This window comes from Marmota marmota, unplaced genomic scaffold, assembly GCF_001458135.2.
Source record: "Marmota marmota marmota unplaced genomic scaffold, marMar, whole genome shotgun sequence".
Taxonomy (NCBI): domain Eukaryota; kingdom Metazoa; phylum Chordata; class Mammalia; order Rodentia; family Sciuridae; genus Marmota; species Marmota marmota.
In genome coordinates, this window is record NW_025999982.1 from 3,695,047 (window position 1) to 3,714,694 (window position 19,648).

Consider the following 19,648-nt stretch of genomic DNA (forward strand, 5'->3'; position numbering starts at 1 on the left):
CCTGAGCCATATTTTGTATTTTATTTAGAGGCAGGGTCTCACTGAGTTGCTTAGCGCCTCGCTGTTGCTGAGGCTGGCTCTGAACTTACCATCCTCCTGTCTCAGCCTTGTAGCTACTGGGATTACAGGCGTGTGCCACCACACCTAGTATTTTTTTTTAATATATGTTTTAGTTGTAGGTGAACACAATACCTTAATTTTAGTTTAATGTGGTGCTGAGGATTGAACCCAGTGTCTCATGCGTGCTAGGCGAGTGCTCTACCCCTGAGCCAAAATCCCAGCCCTAATTTTTTTTATATAAAGTTTTTTTTTCTTTTTTGGCTGTATGATATCTAATCAGAGGGATACAGAATAATTTAACTAAATGTTTCTCTGTTGTTAGGTAATCAGTTCTCTCTCTCTCTTTTTCATTTTAAGTAATATTGCAGAGTTGGGTGAAGTGGCATGTACCTGTAGTCCCAACTACTTGGTTACTGAGGTGGGAGGATCACTTGAACTCAGGAGCTTTGGGCCAGTCTGAGTAACACCGCGAGACTCTGTCTCTAAACATAATAAATAAATGAATATATAATAATAATAATGTTGGGCTGGGGTTGTGGCTCAGTGGTAGAGTGCTCGCCTAGCACATGCAAGGCCCTGGGTTGGATCCTCAGCACCACATAAAAATAAATAAAAGTATTGTGTCCAACTACAACTAAAAAATAAATATTTAAAATAATAATAATAATGTTGCAATGACTATTTTGTGTGTATAAAATCTTTTCTTTCTTTAGGATTATTTCTTGTATGGGGCTGGGGATGTAGCTCAGTGAGGAGAAGCATGAGGGCCCAAGTTCAATCCCCAGTATGCCTTGGCAGTGCTTTCAGAATTTCTTTTAGGGAAGGAACTGTCTTTATTAGGGGAAATAAGCCTCTTAGAGGGAGAAGGTTAGATCTTCAGGGCATGATTATTGGCAGGAAGCCAAGCAACGAAGCTATATGACTAAAATGTCTCTTTCTGCCTGGAGCAATCTGTTGTGCTAGAGAGGATGGGCCGAGGAGAGAAAGGTAGGGCAGGGAGGAAAGGGGTAGAGAGCAATTTGGGAGAAGAACAGGCCCTAAGGGGCGAAGGGGGCTTAGAACCTCAGTGGGAGATACAAAAAGCCCCTTAATGAGCTCTGATGGGTGACTTTACATCATGTGCCTCTGCCCCACCAGCCAGAGTATCACAATGTCTTCTGTACTCATGTTTTGTGTGGGAAGAGGTGTGGGAAGTCCTTGGAAAGGGCTGAGTTTCATCTTTAGATATCTGAACTGTGGTACAGTAACAGCCTGGGAAGCAGAAGCCCAAGAGGCAGACGTAATTAGAATATAAGTCTCCAGAAATTTGCAGAAGTCTTAGGGAGGGCTTTGACTTTCACAGTCCATTTTTACTACAATCTCAAAAGGCAAGGAGGTTGACATCTAAGTTCTAAAAGTAATATTCATTTCAAAAAGTAGGAAAAAAAGGAAAGCAAGAAAGAAGCGGGGGTGGGGTGGGGGGAGTCACTGAGAGTTCCAATACAGAAAGCTGAGGGTGTAGCATATGAAGTGGTAGGAAGTGGGAGAGGTAATCTGTGTATGTTTATGTTTTATTACAGATTGAAGCCAGGGCTTTGCACATGCTAGGCAAGTGATCCACCACTGAAATACATCCCAGCCCTTTTCCCTTTTTATTTTGAGACAGGGTCTAAATTGCTGAGGCTGGCCTCCAACTTGCAATCCTTGTGTCTCAGCCTCCAGTGTGGCTGGGATTATAGGCGTGCACCACCATTCCCGGCTCAGCATTGCTTCTTCTTGGAAGCCACACACCTTCTCTGGGCCTGTTTCTTCACTGGGACGAGGAGAAGGTTGTACTAGATGACCTCTCAGTTCCCTTCCAGCTTTGAATTTCCTTTTGTAAGACTTGCTGGACTTGTCTTACTGGCCCAGGGGCACCCTGGTGCGCTCCTCCCTCAGCTGCCGCTCCTGAATCTCGCGCCAGAGGGCGCTGGATACGGGCTCAGAGAAGCGTGCGGTGGGCGGAGTGGCGGAATCAGGGGAGTCTCCAGGACGTGCTGTGATTGGCTGCGACCGGGCGGAAGGGGGCGTGGAGGAGGGGGGAACCGAGCTGCGCGGTGACGTCGCTCTGGCGGGGGCGGGGCTGGGCCACCGAGCGTGTGACGCCGCGGCCGCGGCGGAGCTGGGGATTAATGGGAAAAGTTTTGGCAGGAGCGGGAGGATTGTGCGGAGCCTGCGGGACGGCGGCGGTGGCGCGGGAGGCGGCCAGGACAGGTCAGGACGGGTCGGGGGAAGCGAGCAGGCAGGCGGCGGAGGCCAGCGGCGGGCCCGGGCGGAGACGGCCAGCTGGCCTGGGGCGCGAGGCCCGGCGGGGAGCGGGGTGGGGGAGCGCCGGGGTCCGTGGACAGCGGCGCTGCAGCTTCCCAGCGCTGCGACCCGGGCAGCCCCACCGTCGTCCTTTGCCCTGCTGGCGCCCCGCGCCTCTGTCCCTGCACCCCCATCCTTTGGACCCCCGTGGCTGTTTGAGCGCAGGTCACCGCCGTTTCTGACCCGACTCCCTGGCCCCTCTTGGGCCTCGTGGCTCGGTCTCCTGCCACTTCTCTGGGAGCACCATCTCTGGCCCGGGATCCTGGCTCACTCCTCTGACCTCTTCCTTCATCTCTCTGTGATGTCCCCCAGTCCTCCTCTCTACCTGGCTCTCCTTCGGGAACTCGCCTCTCGCTCGTTATCCTTGCCTCCTGCCTTCACCTTCCATCCATGCCCTTTTAGTCTTTGCTCTCTCCAGCTCTGCCCCATGTTGCCTGGTCACCCTCAGTATTACAGCTCCCCATTCTTCTCCTTGGGTTGTTATTTTGAGGCTTTTTTCGGCCCCGTGCTTGCAATCCCTGTCTGCCTAAGCTTCACCTACCCTGGCTACCTCCTGTTTCTTGCCCATCTAATTTCCTCCATATCAGCTCTGTCCTCCACATTCCTGTCCTTTCCTTCCAGGTTCCTTGCCTTTTCTTGGGGGAGAAGTGTTAGCTCCACACTCTACTCTGCTTTCACTTGACCTCCACTTAAGATACCCATAAGGTAGGATTGGGGTGTTTGAGCCCATGATTAAATTAAGGGGGGGTGAATGTCTGAAATAACAGTTATGTCTGTGTGGGAGAATTTACTGGAGTGTTGCATCAGGGATGATGTCCAATTTGTAGCCCATTCTTCTAATCTCAGCTTTAATACTTCCCTTTTATGAGTCTGTTGACTTCCAGGAACCCTTGGGGAGAGACTGTGCCGAGTTGGGTGTGTGCCAGGGGTAGCCTGAGGCCTCATCCAACTCTTTTTCCCTTCCAGGAAACAGGATTCTATGTCTTTTCATTTGGAAAGTATACAACACTTTCAAACCATGATACCCATTCTGTCTGCTCTCACTCCCACCTTCCATACTGTGCCCCATCCCTAAGAGCTAAGAAAAGTGTCCAGAAGCTATGCTGTAGAGAATACCTGTGGTTCTCAATCTTTGTATTCTGATTGACTCCAGAACATTTTTTTCCTATTTGAATTTTGAAATAGATCGCTGGCCTCCTTGCCTTGGGGCTGTCAGGCCTCTGTTCCTTTTATTATTGGTGGCTTGAACCGGTTGCTGATTTTCTCTTGTGTATCTTTAACTGACTGAATGTGCCTCTGCTGTTGGTCACTGAACAGGTTCTCTTGGAGTCTTATCTCCCTACTTTTTCTTGGGGAACTTAATTTCCTGTGGATCCAGGAAGGAGGCTGACTCCAAAGCTCTGTTCACTTTGCCCAGGCCTGGTCTGGGGTATCAAGTTGATATCTGCCTGGGCAGTTATGGGGCTGCATTAGATAGATCTTGCCAGGATCTTGAGTTGTCTGCTTCCAGACACCTGGATCATTGTCTTGGGCTAGAGAGCCCATCATCTTGATCGTGTGTCTGGACATTTAACCTTCTTTCAGAAAGTTCTTTTCACATTCCTTCAATTTGAGCTCTTTTATTTGGCATTCATCCCCTGGAGAAATCTTCAGGAAATAATATATCCTCTGTTTCTGTCCAATCTGGTCTTGGAGGATTCTGAAAATGTGACCCACTCTCAAGTTCAGAGATGAAGGCCTGTGGTTTCACTGGTTCTAGGTTTCTAGGTCTCCTCTTTTGAGGATCATGCTCTCTCTCTTTGAGCCAGAATTGGCCACAGAACTGGCAGCCTTGAGGAGCTGTGGTGGAGAGCCAACTAAACCCGCTCGACCAGACCTGACACTTTTGTAACTCTCTTACACACTGACCCTTTTCTGGGGCAGCCATAGGATCATGGATGATGTATCACTGAGCCAGTCCCCTCTCCATTGACCCCAGAGCCTTGTCTATGCAGTACTTGGGGCGATTTGGGAAAAGTGGACCAGAAGGGGTTTTTGGTTCTTATGAAAAACATTCCTAAGAGAAGTCTTTTTTTTTTTTTTTTTTTTTAACTTTTTTTCCCTTGTAATGGACTTTATTTATTTATTTATATGTGGCACTGAGAATTGAACTCAGCACCTCACACATAAGCCCCCTCCAGAGTTTTAACGGGTCATTCTTGAAGTCAAGGTCCAGTGTTTGATAGTAACTTGGTCCAGTCTCTGACTTCTAAAAAGGATTTCAGCTGACTCTGGTGGGCAGTGGCTGCTTCCCTGCCTTTGCTTATCTGTTAGTAGTGCTCCCCACTGAGGGGCAGTGAGGGGCTTGGTTACAGGCAGACCCAGTCCTGGTGGAGTGGCTTGGACAGCAGCAGCCCTGGCTTGATAGCCTGTTGCAGTTTGTCCACTCTGTGGTCTTTGAGTGGGTAGTCATGATTATTGATTACTAAGTTCCTGTTCAGTGATTTTGTAGGGCCTGGTCAGCTTGCCTGTGTTTCCACGCTGTGGGGTGGCAGGCCCCTGATGGTGTTCTTCTCGTGGCGTGACCTGTCAGCTCCTATGTTCTACTGCCTTTCTCCTTGCCTCTTTTCCACTGCTTTTTGGTGTATACCTCAGCCCACACAGGAAGAGGGACCCCCCCACTCAGCCACCACCCCCACCTGTGGCCTCTTAGCTCCTTTCCCTGAGGGCCCAGTAGGACAGTCAGTGTCAGGTACTGACCTGGGAAGCTGGTGGGCCTCTGTTTGGGGTAGAGTGCGGCTGCCTGACTGTTGTGTAAGCTGTCCTCAGGGCCTGAGGAGCCTGGCATGTCCTGGGACAGTGCAGCTTGTGTCTTCCAGGAGGAGCTGGACCTGTGACTCCTGAAGGCTTCAGCTGGATGCTGTCACTGAGGCCCCTGGTGCTCCCTGCAAGCCGGGAAGCTGAACGGTGGTGCCCTCCTCCAGTGCCTTTGGAGAGCCTGGAAATGCCAGGAACCAGGCCCCCAGCCCAGCATTGTCCACATTGGAAACATTCTCTTCTTCCTCCTGAGACCCAGTGTCTCCACGGACTTTGTCCAGCCAGGCCCTGGCTTGTATTGTGCCAGAAGCCTTGTGCTCATTGCCCTTGCCATGTTGTTCCAGGTTGCCCACTGGCTGTTTCTTGGACATGGTTTGATGTCCCAGAGCATTCTTCTCTGCCTTTGGAACCCCGGAAGGGTGGCTTACAACAGCTGGATTCCAGGATATCAGAGGGGAGCTGGGCACTTGGCTGGAGCTTGGCAGGGAGAGAATGGCCACTTGCATCAGATTTCAAACATGTGGGTCTGCTTCCTTGGCAGATGACTCCTGGCCGACATAGCTCAGCAGGCTGGTGACGGGGCTGTGACTCTAGTCCTGTCTGAGGGGTTTTGCTAAGGAATCAAACATGATTCAGGACATCTCAACATTTATGAGCTGCCACCCGTGGTGGGGTGTTGGGCACCACCTCTTCCTTACGATTCCAGCTCTTTCTGCCCCACCCTGGTAAAATCAGCAAAACCAGTGTCTGCTTGCTTAGAAGTGCACAGACTACTTCCAGGACGGAGAAATATTTGCTGACTCAGGCTCAGAATAACAACAACATCTCAGGATGGGTGTGTGACAGTTGAAGAGCCAGCTTGCCTTGGGAGCGCTCTTTTGAGTCTTGGTATTTAACAAGAACATACTAGAACGACTTTCAGGACCCCTGGCATCTCTCAGCTGAAGATGTTGGTTTCTTTCTGTCCTGTAGGGTTGAGCGGTGCCGTGGGCATGCACGTGGTACTCACACAGAGGCTTCTGCTCACTGACAGATGAAGACGGACGCACCCTAGAGGTAATCCCATTTCCCTTACTCTCTGGGGCCTCTGACAACTGACCAAAACAGGATTCAGATTTAGGAGCCTGGCCTTGAGGATGAAATGATTTCACTAGACCTGAGTCCCAGATCCCAGGTGCCTGTCATAGGACCTGGTATCCTTCAGTTACACATAGTAGGCACTTATTAAATAATTACTGAATATCAGTGACTTACATAGTATTTTTAGGAGCATGGAGATTTTTTTCACCTTTGTGCCTACTAAAAAACAAACTCCCGAGGGCAAGGACTTATTTTCTTTCTCTTGTGTCTATGACATTGCTTGGCATAGAAAGGACACTGAGTAAATGTTTGTTGAATGAATAAATGAACATACTTTCCTCCCCACCCACATGAATGCTGAGGGTACCAGGTTACAAAGATGCAGTCCATTATTCTCTTTCATTTATGGAACAAATATTTTTGAGTACCAACTGTATACCAGGCACTTGGGAAATGATGATAGTAAAAACATTCAGTCCCTGTCTCTTCCATCCATGGGCTGGCATATATGAGAGCAGGACATGATACACATAATTGTTCCTTCCCCTTCTGCTAGGCTAGTGGGTCCTCACCAGAATCTGAAAAACGCTGTGGTTTTCCATTGCTGTTTCCCTGTTCTCAGGATGCCTGGCAGGTTTTATAAACCCTCAGAGGGGTGCTCCAGGGAATTTGATGTTCATTGTCTCAACTATTTAGGAAGCTGGGTTATAGTGGGTCCCTGCTGGTGGCCGGGAAAATGTGGGCCTCCTGTCTGTTTTAATCTCTGAAGTTCAGTGGTTCCAGGAGCTGTTTGAGGGCTTCACTTCCCTTTCTCTGCCTTTAACACCCTGCAGGTTTTCCTGTTGCTGAACAGGGTGACGAGGCCCTGGGTCTGTCCATCTGTGGGGGTCAGGTTGTTTGTGGATTTCTCAGGAAGGTCTTGGGCAGGGGTCCCTGCTGTTCTCCAACCCTTATCAAGTCCTTTCCTCTGAAGGGAATGCGAGGGAGGAAGAAGGGGGGTTGGAGGCCTGTGAGGTTCCCTCAGAGGGGATGAGGTGGATGTTCCCTCTGAGTAGGGATTGCTGCTGGGCTGAATTGATTTGCTTTGTCATGTGCTTCAGCGACAGCTAGCCACAGTGGCAGTAATTGTGCATGTCCAGGGATCGGCTGTAATTCATCCCTGAGCTTTGAGCTCCCAGTCCTAGCTAGAAGCTGTCTTCTTAGTGTCCTCTGGCAAAGTTGAGACTATTAGATTTTATAGTTTTGTCGTGTATTTTTGTGTTAATCTCTGCCACCTTCATCTTTCCTACCTGAAGCCTGTGTGTGGGTCAGGTTCTGTGACAGATGTTTCACATGGGCGCCTCTGGGATGAGTCAGATCCTGGCTAGGGAAAGAAGACATGCACAGGAAAGATTTTTTAGATATTAAAGAGTTGGTGGCTACTGAGAACATGGTGCTGTGTAGAGGATGCACAGTTAGATGCGCAGGTTGTCACTGAGAAAGGACCTTGTTCCTCAAGAAACTGGGTCTTGGACAGGGCCTTGGGGGGAAAATGGTTTCTTTTGAAGTCAATTTTAGAATAGTGTGAAACAGTGATTCTTAAACTTTCTGGCCTCAATACCACTTTAGAATTTAGACATAACTTTCTTATATTCATACATGAATACACAACCAGTGTAACTCCACACCATGTACAACCACAGGAATGGGAAGTTATGCTCCATGTATGTCTGATATGCTAGAATACATTCCACTGTCATATAAACTGAGAAGAACTAATAAAAAATGAAAAAAAAAAAACACTTTAGATTTTTTTTTTTTTTTAGTTGTACATGACTACAGTATCTTTATTATTTTATTTATCTATTTTTTGTATGTGGTGCCGAGGATCGAACCCAGTGCCTCATGCATGCGAGGCAAGTGCTTATCCACTGAGCCACAGCCCCGGCCCCACCACTTTGGAATCTTAAAAATTATTGAGGACCTCCAAAAACTGAGGAATTTAAAAAAATAATATACCAATTCATTTAATATATAAATTAACTTATTACATTATAAATGATATTTTTAATGAGAAATAACTATTTCAAAGCAAAGTGATTAAGTTAAGTGACATTGTTTTACTCTTTTTGCCTACCTTTTTATGATTTAATAAAAGACAGCTGAATTCTTTTTTTTTCTTTTTTGGTACTGGGGATTGAACCTAGAGGTGCTTTACCATTGAATCACATCTCCAGTCCTTTTTTTTTTAATATTTTTTTAATTGTTGATAGACCTATATTTTATTCTATTTATATGTGTTGCTGAGAATTGAACCCAGGGCCTCACACATGCCAGGCAAGTGCTGTGCCCCAGACCTTCCTGTCCTTTTTATTTTGAGACAGGGCCTTGCTAAGTGCTGAGGCTGACCTCAAACTTGGGATCCTCCTGCCTTAGCTTCCTCAGTCATTGGGATTACAGGTGTGCACCACCATGCCCAGCTAGGATAGCTGAATTCTTACAGCTACTTTTTGCCACAGTCTGGCTGAGCACAAATCACCGAGCCGCCACAAAGCACTTGTCAAACAGGAAGCTTTATTGCCTGAACTCTACCAGCACTCCAGGCACACTCCCCTGGAACTCTCCCCGGGACTCTCCCAGCTCTCCACCGGGTTCTGCGGGTTCTGCGCCCTCTCCGCGAGAACTCCAAAGTGGCGGGCACCCGAGGCAGCAGGAATCACCCTATTCAGGAGCCACCCTATTGCCGGACAGCAGGGGTCCATATACAACTCAATACACAGCCTGTCCCAATCCAGCATCATCCAGTCATAGCAATTATAACTTAATTATCATCATCTTAATGGCTCGCTGGCTCACCTCTTAACCTTCTGGCGCCATCCTGACTCGGCTGTGGCTCTTAGCAACTTTTGTGTTCAAGGTCTTGCAATATGTTATTTTGTTTGAAGGATACGAAGAAAATTGGACTTCACACAGATATGTGGTTTATAAAGGGAGGAGTATTTTAATAACCTTTGCCAATAATTGTGGATATTCTTTTTGATGCTCAAAAGACCCTCACTTGTCTAGTGAGGCAAGTGGTAGTTTAAGGTTAGTTGCAGTGTGGGTCTGAACCTCATCAACAAACTTTGTATACTTTGTGACATTAAAATCCTTTGGTCTGTCTTGCACTTTGAGTGACTATTTTACTTTGAATTGGTGGTTGGCAACTATTGGCTCACTGAATTATATAGATCTCCCAAATGTTGACACATTTCATTTTACAATATAAAAAAAATCATATTAATTAATATTGCCACTGATCTCATCAGAAAGTTTTTTTTTTTTAAATATTTATTTTTTAGTTGTAGTTGGACATATTACCTTTATTTTATTTATTTTTATGTGGTGATGAGGATCGACCCCAGGGCCTCGCACATGCTAGGCGAGCGCTCTACCACTGAGCTACAACCCCAGCCCTCATCAGAAAGTTTTTAAGTGCTCGGGAGCACTAGAAACAAATTTTCCCTGAAATGAATTCTCCCTTGAGAGCTTGTTTTTTTTAAATTATGGATGACATGCTGTTACTTCTTAAAGTGGCAGGCTTACTTCACTTATTTTAAAGAAAAAGTCAGAATATCAAAGTCTAATCAATCATAATTTCCCTGTTAATCTTCTTTTGGAGAAAAATGTGTTCCATGAAAAAAGTGGCTAGTTTAGCTTGCAACTTAGTGATACAAGTACTTTTTCTTGAAACCATTATGTAACTCTCATTTTGTTACATGGAATATTACATGTTGAGCTGGGGAGTTGTAACTTAGTGGCAGAGCACTTGCCTAGCAAGTGCAAGGCCCTGGGTTTGAGTCCCAGCAACACACACACACAAAAGTTGTCAGGGGTTGAGGTTAATGAAGTTAGTTTTTACTGGTTTTACCTAGGACATACTTCAGGGCAATGGCACTTCATTGTTTTTCATGGTTCTGCGAATTGACTGGACTCAGCTGGGTGAATCTCATTTGGGTCTCTTATGTGAACTATAGACTGGGCAGCATCATGTGAAAGCATGGCTGCCCTGGACTTGCACCCGACTCACTCACTGCCTGGTACTCAATGTTGCCTGTTGCCTGTGGGTGGCCCCTCCATGTGCCTTGAGCTTTGCACAGCATGATAGCTGGGTTCTGAGCAGAAGCATCCTAAAAGTGAGCACACTGAGAGATGCAGGCAAAAATGGCAAGGTCACAGTGTTACTTCTGTATTCTCTTGGTCATAGGACTAACTCAGATTCAAAGAGAGGACTACTGAGGGTGTGAATACAAAGAGATGAGGTTCCCTGGGGAGAGACAGAGGCCTCCTTGGAGACTAGCTGCTACTTTTTAGCATCCTTTATACGAGGTAACCTGACCTGTATATGAATTTATTCTAGGAGGAAAGTGCATCTTCTTATAATTTCCATTCTTAGAAATAATTATTAGAAAATTCTTCGTGGGTTGATAGAGGGCACTGAATGCCAAGTAAAGGAATTTGCACGCTGTTCCTTGGCCAGTGGGAAGCCATTGATGGTTTTGGAGCAAGAAGTGATGATATTAATATTGCAAAAAAGATGAGTAGAGAAGGAATGGAGGCAGAGAAGATGGGAGAAGATGGGTAGGGGACTACCACAGTGGTTTCAATGTAAGGAGGTTCTTCCTCACATTAAATGAGTTCCTCTGGGTGCAGTTCAGTGCATTGCTTCTGGCTGCTTCTGACCTATCAGTCACACAGTTTAGGTATCCAGGTGTGGGGAGAGTAACCCTCACCCCTGATTAGGGTTATGGTTGCATGGGAGAGATTAACTCAAGGGTTCACAAAAGGCAACTAAATTTTAGGTTTTATTGTGAAAGTACATAAAAAGTTAAGCATTGGGGCTGGGGATGTGGCTCAAGCAGTAACTCACTCACTTGGCATGCGCTGGGTGCTGGGTTCCATCCTCAGCACCACATTAAAAAAATAAATAAATAAATAAAGATGTTGTGTCCACCGAAAACTAAAAAATAAATATTAAAAAATTTTCCCTCTCTTTAAAAAAAAAAAAAAAAAAGTTAAGCATTGCCAGGTGTAGTGGTGCACACCTATAATCCTTGCTACTTGGGAGGCTGAGGCAGGTGGATGACAAGTTCAAGGCCAGCCTCTGCAATTTAGTGAGACGCTATCTCAAAATAAGAAAATAAAAAGGGCTGGGGATGCAGCCCAGTGATAGAGCACTCCCGGGTTCAATCCCTAGTACCTCAAAATAACTAAAATTTTAAAAATATTAATAAAATGAACCTCACCTCTTGTCTATCCCCTTCCTGCTGGGTTCTGAGGTGGCGAACTTAGGGAGAAATGACTTTCTGAACCCGCCTCTTCCTGAGTTCCAGCCTGCATGCTGGGAGCCCAGACAGAAAAATGGTGAAGGCATCTTCACCTTTGTCACACAGCCCTTGGCGGCAGAGTGGCGTGTTGTAGTTCTCTTCTTTTTCTTTCCAGTTTATTTTTCAGCCTAACTTCTCTCCAGCCTTGTAGTCATCCCAGCAACTGTCCTGAGACCATTACTGAGTCCCACACAGCTAATGGGGACATGGTTTTGACAGCGAGCGTTCTCCCATGAGGAGGACACCAAAAGGAGAGGCTCCCGGGAGGCCCAGGGTACTGCCTTGTGCTTAAGCTCACAACTCTGTAGTCATAATGGGTGTCTCAGTAGATTGTCACGGCTTCCGTTTGTCATCTGCTGTAACCCTTGATCCTCTTCACTGTTTTTGGTGCTTCCCTGTCCCTGAGTTGTGACCTCAGAGGCCCAGAGCTGGAGCGTGAGTCAGCCTGCTCTCCTAACCTGCAGCCTTTGCTGATCAGGCAGTGGTCTGGTGCTCACTCTTGCCCCACCCAACACAGCCCCACGCTGTACTCAGCATCTGCATTTCTAAACAAGCAGAGGGTACTTTTCTTCAATTCCTTTTTATTGCCTGAGACATTTCCCTATTGCTAATTGTCACTTGATTTTCTTTGCTCCATTTCCTGTAGTACACAGTTTCTTAGCCCAGCACTGTAGACCTAGGATCTGTCAGTGGCTGTCCTGTGCATCCAGATGGTTGGCAGCATCTTTGGCTTCTACCCACTAGATGCCATTAGCATGTTCCCCTCCCCAGTGGTAAAAATCAACATCTCCAGACATTGCCAAATGTTCCTGGGAGGCAGAAATCACCTTTGGTCCCTGAGAACCAGTGCTGTCCTCAGATATATCCCTGACCCCTGGAGGTCCTTGGGAGGAGTGAAGTGGCTCTCAGTGTGCAGTGTGTTCCAACTAAGTACGAAGATACAACAGAAGGGCGTGTCCAAGAAGTAAAGCCAACTCCTAGAGTGGTTGTGTTTCTCAGTCTCTACTACTATTTCTTCTTCTTCTTCTTCTTTTTAAAAATATATTTTTAGTTGTTGATAGCTCTTTATTTTATTTGTTTATATGTGGTGCTGAGAATTGAACCCAGTGCCTCACACATGCCAGACAGGTGTGCTACCCCTGCACCACAACCCCAGCCCTCAGGCTGTGCTTCTCCAAATCATTTAGCATTTGGGCAGAAGCCACCTTCCTATAGCTTCCAGAGGTGCCAGGTAGAGGACAGGTGGTCCCAGCATGCCAGTTGCTATTAACTAGCGCATTCCTGGTGCCCAGCATTACCAGGGGGTCAGGGTGCTCTGATCACACAGTCTTCCGATGCCCCGACTCTCAGAACTGTCTGGCACAGGCAGCTCTCCTGTGAGAAAGCTTTTCTGCCACCCAGGGCTTGTTTGACCCAGACCATTCTTCTCAGCTTCCTGACCTTTAGGACAATCCAGAGATTCAAAGGGCTCCCCTTGACCCTCAGCTTGCACCCTGGAATGTTTTTCCTAGCAGCCCCTGGGGACTTAAAGAAAATTGCCTTTCCCTTCCAAAGAGGGCCACAAAGGTGCATGTGCTCAGTTCCAAAAAATGAATTCTCTTCTGCTTACTTAAATAGCAACAAGTAGAGCTAAAGAAAGCCTAGGCCTGGGGACATTACCGATCCCCATCTGACACTTTGTCATGTGAACAGGGATCAGTACTAGATGGTGTTTTTCAGACTTCTGTTTCTTACATGCCCTTGGAGTTTGCTTGCTTGTTGGTGGCTAAATAATGGCCTCCAAAGATATCGAGGCCATCACCCCTCGAATCTGTGAATATTGTCTTATATGACAAAATGAACTGCAGATGTGATTAAGTTAGGGATCCCGGCATGGGGGATTATCCTGGATTATCTGGTGGACCCTAAATGCAATCACAGATGTCCTTATAAGGGGACAGTAGAAAGATCTGAACTGGAGAAGAGGCAGTGTGACCACTGCTGCAAGATGCTAACCTTTGGGCTTTGAAGACAGAGGAAGAGGCCAAAGAATGCAAGGAATGCAGCTCCGGAAGCTGGAAAAGGCAAGGAAACAGACTCTCCCCAGGACCTCTGGCGGAAGTGCAGCCCTGCCAGCACATTGGTTTTAGTTCAGTGATGCTAGCTTTAGACTTCCCACCTCCAAAACTGTAAGAGAATAAATGTGATTTGTTTTAAGCCATTAAGTTTGTGATAATTTGTTATAGCATAACAGGAAACTAATAAAGGGATTATCTGCCTCTGGGCACAGGTGGGTGACTTGGCTGATTCCTGTCCTTATTTTAAGGTATCTCTTCCATGGCACTAGAATGTAGCCTAGCCTTGTTCCAAGCTAATATTTGAGACAGTCTGCATTTTGGGGGAACCCTGAGGGGACTTCTGGGAGCAAAAGAGAAGACCTCAGATAGTATCTGATCCTTGCTTTTGGAGCTCATCCCATACCTTCAATCTGATCCATACTAAATGGTGTTTTTCAGACTGTTGAGGTTCCAGGATTAGTGGCTATCTTATTCTAATTCCATCCCTTTTTCTTCCATTTATTCAGCAGATATTTATTGGGTACCTTCCAGGTGCTGGTGGCTATTTCTAGGCACTGAGAATGAGTGGGTAACACAAAGCAGATTTAAAAAATCTTCCATAGCTGGGTGCAGTGGCTTGTGCCTGTAGTCCCCACTGCTCAGGAGAACGAGACAGGAGGATTGTCTGAGACCAGGAGTTCACGGCCAGCATGAGTAACAGTGAGACCCCTGTCTCAAAAAAATAAAATCTGTCCTGGGCCGGGTAGGCTCAGTGGTAGAGCGCTTGCTTAGCATGTGTGAGGCACTGGGTTTGATCTCAGCACCACATAAAAATAAGTAAATAAACAAACAAATAAATAAGATAAAGATCCATCGACAACTAAAAAAATATTTAAAATAAAATCTGTCCTGGTATTTGAGCTGGAGGATGGAGAGGGTGTCAGAATTAATAAAAGCATGTCAGATAGTGATTAATACTGTATAGAAAAATAGTGCACAAAGAGGACAATGACAACTTTAAGTAGAGGACAGGCAAGGCCTCACTGAGAAGGTGCTGCCGAATCTGGAAGAGGAGTGGCCAGCTGTGGAAGATGCTTACAGGTGGAGGGGAACAAGTCCAGCTAGCTGCTCCTACCTTAGGATGGGTGACATCCCTGTAAATCAGAAAGCTGAGAATACCACAAGTCAAAATGCATTTAATACCCTGCACCTGCTGAACATCACAGCTTAACAACAAAGTCCTCTGTAGAGTAGGTGGTTTGCCCTCAGGATCATCTGTGGCTGCCTTGGAGCCTCGGATCATGGCTGTTGCCAGTATCTATCTCAAGAGAGTGTCACTAGCTTCACAGAGGATCAAAATTCAAAATTCCAAGTATCATTTGTACTGAATGTGTAAGCTTTTGCACTATTGTAAAGTTGAAAAATTGTTGAACCCTTGTAATTTGGGCCAAGGATGTAACTCATAGTAGAGCCCTTGCCCGGCCTATGTGAGGCTCTGGGTTCTAATCCCAGCAATGGCCGGGGGGGGGGGGGGGAAGCTGATAATTCAGGGACTGCCTGTACAAAGGTCCTGGGGTGGAGCACCACTGTGTGTTTAATTAAGGACTGTTGTGGAGCAGGTGTGGCTGGAACAGAGCAAGGGTGGAGTAGGCTGGAGGGGATGAAGTCAAGAGACATGGCTGGGGTCCTATAAAATCTTTTACTTCAGGTGCCCTTTCCTCTTTCCTCTCATTGCTTCTCAGTTTTCATACCGTGTTCTTCATTTTCTTTTTGGTAGATATTTGTCATATCATCCTTAGGGAATATTAGCAGGTAAACATAGTTTAAAATATTAGAAGGAGCCAGGCTGGTGGCACTCACCTGTAATCCCAGCTACTTGGGAGGCTGAGGCAGGAGGATGGCACATTCAAGGCCAGCCTGGGTGACTTAACTAGTCAAAATAAGGAAAAGGGCTTGTCATGTAGCTCAGTGGTGGAGTGCCCTGGGTTCCATCCTCTGGGTTCAATCCTAGTACCACAAGTAAAATAAAATAAAAATTTAAAAGGAAGAAAACCAGCCTCCTCTTTCTGAATAACAAAGGCAGTTCCAGCCTCAGTGTTTATGGGGCCAGATGCCTAGACATGGAGGCTGGCTGCCCTCAATGGGCAGTTCTGGTTCTGGGAAATCTTCATCTCCATCACTTTCCTCAGGCCGGGGAGGAAGCCCAGGCCCTCAGGCCTGCCTGCTCTTGCCACCCCCTTCTCCTGGTCAGCCTGGCGGGAGTTCCGCACATGCCCACTGGAGTTGCTCTCCTAACCCCTGACCTCCTCACCTTTCCTCCAGGTAGCACTACAGTATTACTCAGCCTGGCGCACGTGCCAGTGCCACCCATGTTTATCACTTGGGCCCTCCACACTCATAGCTGCCCATCCCCGAGCTGCATGTCTGCGGCCTCAGTCTCCTAGGAGGCTGCTTTCATGCTCATCCTTCTTCCCTATCTCCAAAGATGTCAAGAACCTCTCTGCCTGCACCCAGCGCAGCCCCTCTTCTGCCTCTGGTCCTTGGACTTCTAAAAATCAGATCCCACAAGGTCAAGAAGCCCAGGTGGAAGAGTCCCCGTCTCCCTAGATAGAGACCGTGACAGCTCTGGTGCGCTGGCAACTTTCCAAACTGCCAGCCTGTCATTAGTCCATGGTAAGCTCTGTCGTCATCTGAGGCCAGAGTACAAATTGTCTCCATGGATTAAATCCTGCTGCTGTTTCTCTGATTTTACCTTCCTAGGTGACTGCCCAGCACCTGCTCTATATAAGTGGGGTCAAATAGATTGTCATTAAAAACAAACAACAACAACAAAAAAAAAATCTTTGGCCATTAACAAATTTACCAATTTTAACTTTTAGCCCCCAAGTGGAAATCACTGGGTAAATTTCTGAATTACAGAATGCATCCTGTGAAGTTCTACGTCACCCTGTTTATATTCTATTGTTTATATTCTATGTGGTTCCTAAGAGTTTTCCTCTCGGCATCTTAGCATTGTGGTGTATTTAAAGCATAGAGTTGCAATTTGCTTGTCATATTCTTTCAGTGTGTCACCTTCGAAAAAAAGTCTAGTCTGTTTTCTGGCACACTCCCTGACCCAGTAGATATCATGCACCCAAGCCAAGTCCTGCCTCTGAGTCCCGCAGGCCTACGTTGCTGCTGAGATTATCTGGTTTTGATTCATTTTTGTGCCCCCTCTTGGGGCACAATATAGGAAAGCAAGAAGTGCCTTTCTTGAGCTGGTTCCAGTACTCCCAGAGCTCTTGCCCTGTGCACCTGTCTGCTGTCTTTGGATGGCAGCCTGCACCTTGCCCACCTTTCTGCCTTCTACTTCCATCATGCAAGAGAATGAATGTTCTGTATGAGTCAGAGGCCTGCAATGCAGTTTGTCCTCAGACCTGAAGGTGTTCATTAGCTGCAGTCAAAGACCATCTCCCCAGAAAGTGGGCCCCCTGATTAAGGCCCTCAAGTGCTTTGCATAGAGGTGCTCAGCAAGCACCTGTCAGGTGGAAGGATAACTAGAAGATCAGCCTAAGTGTCTTTCCTCTTAGAGTGGCCCTGGTGGTAGTCTACAGCAGAGCCCTGTCTGGGAAGACATTCACGGGGCATGGATAGAAGGGGGGCTTAAGCCGACACGTTCACTCACAGACCCTTTCCCAATTGTTAGGCTCAAGGAGATAACTGAGAATGTTGGCTTTGGCAGTCTTTCCAATTGACATCTCCTCCCCACTTTCCCTTCTGAGGGTCTGGGTAAGGTTCCCTTCTGGCTTGGCACTCACCAGGGTATATTATGCCATTGGACAATTATTTGCTATTGGACTGTGAGTTCAAAAGCCAGACTGACTTGTGTCTCCACTTGTGTCTAGTCCCCTTCTCAAGGCAGAGCCAGTAGACACTCAGTAACTGTGCGCAGAATGTGGCTCCCACATGTGGAACGCCTGTGTTGATCCCTCTCCACACTGTGACTCTGAGGGAGGAATCATTGCATGCCTTCTATAGGTAAGGATATTGAGGCTCAAACCGGTTAGGACATTTTCCTAAAGTTGCACAGCTAATAAGTGGCAGAGCTGGGATTTGAACCCAAGTGACTAAACTCATGTTTTTGATTGCCACATAGCAGGGCCTTCTAGGAGGGATGATAGCTGAATCTAATTGTTCCAGTTTGGAAAGTACTTGCTTGACTGGCCAAACTGGTGTTGGTTTCAGAGAACAGCAGAGTCCCTTGTTGGTTGTTGAGCAGAAGCAAAATGTTGGCAGGCCCCAGGCCTCCTGCAGAGTCTCATTCCAGGTCAGTGGGCAGAGGAGGCCCTGCGAGTGATTGTGCTTTGTGGCTCCCTGGATCCGCTCCAAGACGGTGAAGCCCTAAAGAACCGCAGGAACTCACCAGCCAAACTGTGGGCCAAGCATGGAGGTTGGGAAGGACTCAGTGTCTATTCTGAGTGAATGATCAAAATGGCTTTTAGTCTGATGAAGGCAAAGGAGGAAGAGAAGATGGCTCAGATGTGCACATATGTAGAGGAGGGGAGAGAGATTGCCTTCATTCAGATTTTCTCTTGGATCAAGCATTATTTCATAGATGGCCTCCTTCCCCCTCACACCAGTCTTAAGACGTTGGTATTGGTATTCCCATTTTACAGATGAGGTGTGGGATCAGAGTGGTTAAATAACGTCCTTAGGTCACACAGCTAACAAGTGGCAGAACTGGAATTTGAGCCTTTAGAATTCCTTCTCAGTTCTATAGCTTTGCCCTTCCTGCCAGTGCACCCCAGCCTGGACTTTGCAGGAGTGTGCCAGTGATATGCATAAGTGCATGCACAGGCTTGTGAGCAGAGGCTGCAAGGGAATCTGGGCTCCTGATACCTGTCCTGCTTCACAACGTGTGCCCTACCCGGACCAGCGCCTCAGACCAACAGTGGCGTTATGCTTTTCTCTTTCCTTGAACCCTCCACCCCTGGTTTATTTTAAGAGAACCTTTTCTATTTCTATTCACTTTTCCTGGCCTAGAGGCAGGGGTGGGGTGCAGGGATGTCATTGGGAACCAGATGAGGCAGGCATAGTAGCATCTTAGCAGTGGCTTTGGTTGGTCTCTGGGGACTGTGTTCATCAGCCTACCAGCTCTAAGGTCCAAGGGATGCTGGAGCTCCAGTAGCCAGAGACTGGCAGCTGAGAGAGTGACACACACACTCCTCTTTCTGTTGGTTTCTCTGAAGGAGCAGAGCAGGAAGCAGCATGTGGCTCTGTAACTCTAGCTTGCCGCCCGCTTCTAAGGGTGAGAACTTCGAGGGAATGTGGGGTCGTGGTGTAAAGCCAAACTGTGAGGGAAGTCAGTTGTGGCTCTGCCAGTTTCTAACCGTGTGACCTTGGACTTGTCACTTTACCCTCCGTGGGGTGGTAACCCTAGACCCTGCACCCGAGGTGAACTGAGCTGCAGTGCGGAAGGGTCCAGAGGAGTGTCTTTGAGTTTGACTGTTTATTCGGCTCGTTGAAGCCAGCAATGGAGGTGAAGGCTGGGAAGTGCTGAACAGAATTTAAGACTGTTTGTCTTCTCTGCATCTGAACGTGGGCTTAAGTGGGTACTAACCCAAGTCTGGTGATTGCTCGTGGGACCCCATGGGGCACTCCCAGTGGCAGGATACCTCTGGTATCCCCCTGCCAGCCCCTGCCTGGGCCCTGGTGGAGGAAGGAGTGTGTTGAGGAATGTCCGAGGCTGTCAGAGGCCAGGCCGGCTTTGTTCTTCCACCTTGCTGAGGCCCTGGCTTTTGAATGTGAGCCTGGGAGCAGTCAGGGTCTGTGTCGCTGCAGGTGGTCCTGGGAGTTGGGCAGGAGGTCATGGAAGAAGGGCTCGCTGCTGGCAGGCTTTTATTTCACTAGCAGCGATCAATGAAGGTGCCTTCAGAAAACTATCTGGGATTTAGACTGAGGCTGGCAGTCGTGGCACACCTGTAGTCCCAGCTGCTTAGGAGGCTGAGGCAGGAGGATCACAAGTTC

At 47.4% G+C, this 19,648-nt stretch overlaps 1 protein-coding gene across 4 annotated transcripts in view; it reads left to right on the plus strand.

Annotated features, from left to right (window-relative positions):
• The first annotated feature begins 2,137 nt into the window (after positions 1-2,137).
• Ppard (peroxisome proliferator activated receptor delta) overlaps positions 2,138-19,648 on the plus strand; it is a 71,729-nt gene continuing 54,218 nt past the window's right edge. For 2 of the 4 annotated variants that reach the window (XM_015487594.2, XM_048805158.1), the window contains exons 1-2: positions 2,138-2,292; positions 6,154-6,237. The gene's annotated coding sequence lies outside the window, so the exon portion shown is untranslated. Of the gene's footprint in view, positions 2,293-3,006; positions 3,091-6,153; positions 6,238-19,648 lie in introns of all 4 variants that reach the window. The other 2 variants (XM_015487595.2, XM_048805155.1) reach the window with 2 other exon arrangements.